This window comes from Suncus etruscus, chromosome 9 (genome assembly GCF_024139225.1).
Source record: "Suncus etruscus isolate mSunEtr1 chromosome 9, mSunEtr1.pri.cur, whole genome shotgun sequence".
Classification (NCBI taxonomy): Eukaryota; Metazoa; Chordata; class Mammalia; order Eulipotyphla; family Soricidae; genus Suncus; species Suncus etruscus.
This window is the reverse complement of record NC_064856.1, coordinates 6151798-6157524: the sequence shown is the minus strand read 5'-3', so window position 1 is coordinate 6157524 and position 5727 is coordinate 6151798.

Here is a 5727-nt window from a genome sequence, read left to right as displayed (position 1 = left end):
CTTCCTTTCTTCCTCATTTCCTCCTTCCCTTCCTCCTTCTTTTTCCTTCTTTCCCAGCCTCCCTCCTTCCCTCCTGCCCTTCCTCCCTGCATTTCCCTACTTCCCTCCCTTCCTTTCTTCCTCTCTCCCTTTCTCTCTCCCTCCCTTTCTCCCTCCCTTCCTTTATTCCTCCCTCCCTCTCTCTCCCTCCCTTCCTCCTTGCTTTTCCCTACTTCCCTCCCTTCCTCTCTCCCTCCCTTCTTTCCTCCCTTCCTCCCTCCCTCCTTCCTTTCTTCCTCCCTCCCTTCCTCCCTCCCTTCCTTTCTTCCTCCCTCCCTCCCTTTCTTTCTCCCTCCGTCTCTCCCTTCCTTTTCTCTTCTTTTCTTCATCCTCCCTCATTTTTCCTCTTTCCTTCTCTCCCTTTCTTCCTTTCCCTTCCTTCCTTCCTCCTTCCCTTCCTTCCTTCCTTCCTTCCTTCCTTCCTTCCTTCCTTCCTTCCTTCCTTCCTTCCTTCCTCCTTCCTTCCTTCCTCCCTCCCTCCCTCCCTCCCTCCTTCCTTCCTTCCTTCCTTCCTTCCTTCCTTCCTTCCTTCCTTCCTCCTTCCTTCCTCCTTCCTTCCTTCCTTCCTTCCTTCCTTCCTTCCTTCCTTCTTTCCTTCCTTCCTTCCTTCCTCCCTTCCTTCCTTCCTTCCTTCCTTCCTTCCTTCCTTCCTTCCTTCCTTCCTTCCCTCCTTCCTTCCTTCCTTCCTTCCTTTCTTCTTTCCTTCCTTCCTTCCTTCCTTCCTTCCTCCCTCCCTCCCTCCTTCCTTCCTTCCTTCCTTCCTTCCTTCCTTCCTTCCTTCCTTCCTTCCTTCCTTCCTTCCTTCCTTCCTTCCTTCCTTCCTTCCTTCCTCCCTTCCTTCCTTCCTTTCTTCCTTCCTTCCTTCCTTCCTTCTTCCTTCCTTCCTTCCTTCCTTCCTTCCTTCCTTCCTTCCTTCCTTCCTTCCTTCCTTCCTTCCTTCCTTCCTTCCTTCCTTCCTTCCTTCCTTCCTTCCTTCCTTCCTTCCTTCCTTCCTTCCTTCCTTCCTTCCTTCCTTCCTTCCTTCCTTCCTTCCTTCCTTCCTTCCTTCCTTCCTTCCTTCCTTCCTTCCTTCCTTCCTTCCTTCCTTCCTTCCTTCCTTCCTTCCTTCCTTCCTTCCTTCCTTCTTCCCCTGTATTAATTCCAGACTAATAAAAGCATCTGCATGCTCTCACCCCACCCCCCCAGATCCTCCAGAACTTCACAGCTGAGCAAGGACACAGGATTACTTGGAGCTGTGGACAGAAGGGTGACGAAACCCAGTCGAACTAGTGAAGAATTCGTATCCTGTGACATTCTTTAGAATGAAGGAGGCCATGAGTACCAGGTCCAGGAAGAGAATGCTGTTGTAGAAGATGGAAAAGGTGATGGTCTTGTAGTCCTGCACTTCACATGTCGTTCTTCAAGACAGGGTCCCATTAACAGCCTTGGAGAGTTTGCTCATCACTTCTCAGGCAACAGCATTCTTCTCCTGTGCCACTCTTTCCACAACTGTGCTCTAATGACTATTATTTCAGGGCCAGGTAGTAGGGCAAAGTAGTAGTAGCAAAGCACTAGCCTTAACCCTGTACTATTTTTCTAACCTATTCTTTTCTTGTCTTTTTGTTTTGTTTTGTTTGGGGCTACTCCTGGTTCTGCACTCAGAAATCACTCTTGGCAGGCTCAGGGGACCATATGGGATGCCGGGGATTGAACCCAGGTCAGCCACATGCAAAGCAAATGCACTATCCTCTGTGCTATTTTGCTCTGCCCCCTTTTATTGTCTTTTTGGCTAGGGATCTCCCACAGCAGAGACCACCAGGATCGAATCCATGGTACACGGGGCCACCAGAGCTACTCCTAGGCCCTGTGCAGGATATAGGATTTTGTGTATACAGGGATTAAAATGATGTTGAGAATTTGTATCACCTGTTGGAGCTAGCTCCCTGACTCTCACTTTTCAGTTTTAGAGCTCAGAAAGCTTGTATGTCTAGAAAACGGTTGAGAATTTTAAGGAGCCAGCTGGAGTCAGGCACCACCCAGGAACCATTAGAAGAGTACATTTGTGTTTACTGAAAAAGGTTCCCTTCTTGCAGTTTGGTGCAGCTAGGACCATGGCACACATAAGCACCCAGCTTTCTCCAGTCTCACCCAGGAGCTTCCTGATACAAACTCAGCCTGATGCACACAACATTCATTGCAGACTAGCTGTGGCTGGGCGATGGTCACACAGAAATATGTGCTCTTCCAGCAAGCAGGCAGGGGGATAGCACTCATCTCCTGAAGGTCATCCCCTACCCAGCCAGGATTAGACACAGCTCTTGCATGTTCTACTCTACCTGTTCCAGCAAATAATGGTGTGGGAGGGCCTTTGGCCTCATCCATTGTAGAAACAGCTGCAGCCTTTCTAAGCGTGGGAACCATGGTTAAATGAAGTTGGCAAATCAAATCTTGTGGAAAGCTTTGGGGCATAAAGAGATGAACTGAGTTAAGATGATAATACCTGGAAACCCAGCAAACAAGATCATTTTTGGAGCCACTATTGAAAAACATTGTTTTATTCAAGAAAGAAGAGAGGTTTTCCTCTCTAGGGTAGTCTCAGAATGGGGGCAGACTGAGTCTATGCCCCCCCCCCCAAATCAAAACCAACCTAGCAGCCTCCTCCTACACCAGCCACCTTGCTGATAGAAAAGCTAACCAATTTTACAGCTAATCTTCATAAGAACATGATGACTACTGAATCTTCTCAGGTAGATTGGTCTGGGCTGATAACTCTAGGACTCCTCTGGAACAGGCAGATTCCTGCTTCTGTCTGAAGGTACATCAGCCCACAGCCACAACTGACACCCTCTGACATTGAACTGCCCTACTCCACAATCGAATCTTTTCAGACCACCTAGTCACTAAATTGTTCCAGATCTATAGGTCCTGAACCATGTAGCCATATGTGTGGCCATGTAACACCTCAGAATTTCATATTAGTGTCAGCCCAGTAGGATAACAGCAAATATGATGGGAGAGTTGCACAGAAGACCACCAAGATCATGCGCCTAAATAGTAACACAGAAGGCTGAACTAGCACCAAACTACAAGCAGGAAATCCTTAGACAATGTCTTTAGTAACACCATTGAGAGATATAACAATGATTAAAAATCGGCTCTTATTGATCTAAATTTTGATCATTTCGTTCTTGTGTTTTACAAACAATATGAAGTAAATTTGTGCCTGCAGGTGGGCAGGATTGGGTGGTGAGTGGGAAGCTGGACACATTGGGAGAAGATTATACTGGTAGTGGGACTGGTGTCTGAATGTTTAATTCCTGAGACAACTGTGTTATGAACAACTTGGAAATGCTGACTTTATAATAAAAATTTATTTATTTTTATTTTATTTTATTTTTTGTTTTTTTGGGTCACACCCAGCAGCACTCAGGGGTTATTCCTGGCTCTATGCTCAGAAATTGCTCCTGGCAGGCTCAGGGGACCATATGGGATGTCGGGATTTGAATCACCAACATTCTGCATGCCTTACCTCCATGCTATCTCTCTGGCCCCTATTTTTATTTTTATTTTATTTTTTGGGTTACAGCTGGCTTCGTTCCTGACTATGTGCTCAGAAATCACTCCTGGCTTGGGGGACCATATGAGATGTCGGGGGATTGAACTGCAGTCCTTCCTAGGTTAGCCAGTGCAAGGCAAACTCCTCTGCTTGTGCCAACATTTTGGCCCCAATAAAAATTTTTATGAAAAAAGAGAGGTTTTCCTTTGAAAAGTTTTTATTGGATAAATGTAGATGGTCCTTCAATGGTTCAGACTGTGTCAGGCAGAGGAGGGTGTACGGATGAGGGAGACAGGACTCAAGTATTTCCTACCTTTGAGAAAGGCATCAGAGGTCCCCTTATCGAACTCAGTTTAAACCCCGACAACCTGGCTAATGGTTTTCTGAAATCTGTAATTGTCCATCTTATTTCCATATTAAACACACACACACAAAACATTTGTATTTTGAAAATCATCTATATTTTCTGTGTCCCCAGTCTGCTACTTCCCCCCATGCTGGGCTGAGTCAGGGTTCCTCTATCCCCTTTCTCATACATATCTGGTTTTTCGCATGGGCATTGTTTACTCCTGCTCCACTTCTTTGCTCTTCTGGATACATGAAATTTTCATGTCCCTTTTGACCCCAAAGCCATGGAGGGCTCTTACTCCACCTCCTCACTCTCTCTTTAGACCAAGATAAATGTCATTCCATTTGCCTTTGGTAAATGGCAATGCATTTCTCCACCTTTTGTAGAATGAGGTCAATATATTTATAACTGACCTTACATTAGTCTTTGAGGCATTGGCCTGTTTCCAGGTTTGCTGTTTTTGATTTTGTTGTCTATTCTCTATCACAAAACACCTTTGATTTGGTTTGATTCCAGGGCATTTCATTACCAGCTCTAGGTGAAGTGGGTGATATTTGAAATTAGGGCATAGTTGGTTAAATTATCCCTGCCCCGGAAGTGTCCCATCTCTTCTAAATGCCTTTTATTGGGGTATCTGTGTTTTATTAGAGATATGTGATGGGAGTGAATAGGCAGCTTAACTGTTCAATGATGCATTGGATTGTTTGAGAAGGTTAGAGTTCTGACTGCTGGGGATTTATTGGAGCCAGGTTGTTAAATGTAGTTGAAATCCCCGAGTAACACAAGCCCTGTAGGGGAAACTCAGTGTGCAAATGCAATAACTTTTCGTGCACGTAGTTTACAGTCCTGGGAACGGCTATTACATTGTTAGAATATGAGGGCCAAAGAGCTCAGACTAGAAAAAAAAAAGAGTGAGAACATTTTCAAAGGAGATTAAAAACCTTCTGCCAGCCACAATGAGACTGAGGAGGGGATACTGAGCAGAGTGACCCTTTGAGGAAATTTTGACATCAATTGACTCTCAAATTAAACCATTGGATATTATCTTGGATGTTTGGAATAAGTTCAGGAGTTACCAAGGAAGAGAGAAAAAAGTCATCAAGAATAATGGAAGGAGGGGTCGGGAAGGTGGCGCTAGAGGTAAGGTGTCTGCCTTGCAAGCACTAGCGTGGTTCGATCCCCCGGCGTCCCATATGGTCCCCCCAAGCCAGGAGCGATTTCTGAGTTCATATCCAGGAGTAACCCCTGAGCGTCAAACGGGTATGGCCCAAAACCCAAAAATAAATAAATAAATAAATAAAAATAATGGAAGGAATAGGGGCTAGAGAGAGACAGTGGCAAGGATATTTGTCTTACATGCAGCCTATCTGGGTTTGATTCCTGGCACCCACCTTGTCTCCTGAGCCCACTAGGAACGATTCCTGAGTACTGATCCTGAAGTAAGCCCTGAGCACAGTCAGGTGTGGCCCACCTCCAAGAAAATAATAATAGGAGGGCTGATCACAGGTTAAAGTGCTTGAATTACATGAAGTTGCCTCCAGTTCAGATACCCAGCACCACCTATGGTTCCTGGACATTACCAGAAGTGAACCTTGAGCAGAGAGTCAGAAGTAATCCCTAGCACTAACTAACTGCATGTGGCTTAACCTTCCCTCTCACCCCGCCCCAAACCCCAAAAGTAAGAAGTATTGATCCACCATAAAGTTGGGCTATCTGATCACTGATTTCACAGCACACTCCCTCGACAAGAAAATGAAGGGTATTGGAGATGAATGAACATGTCATCTGAGACTTTTGTGGAGAG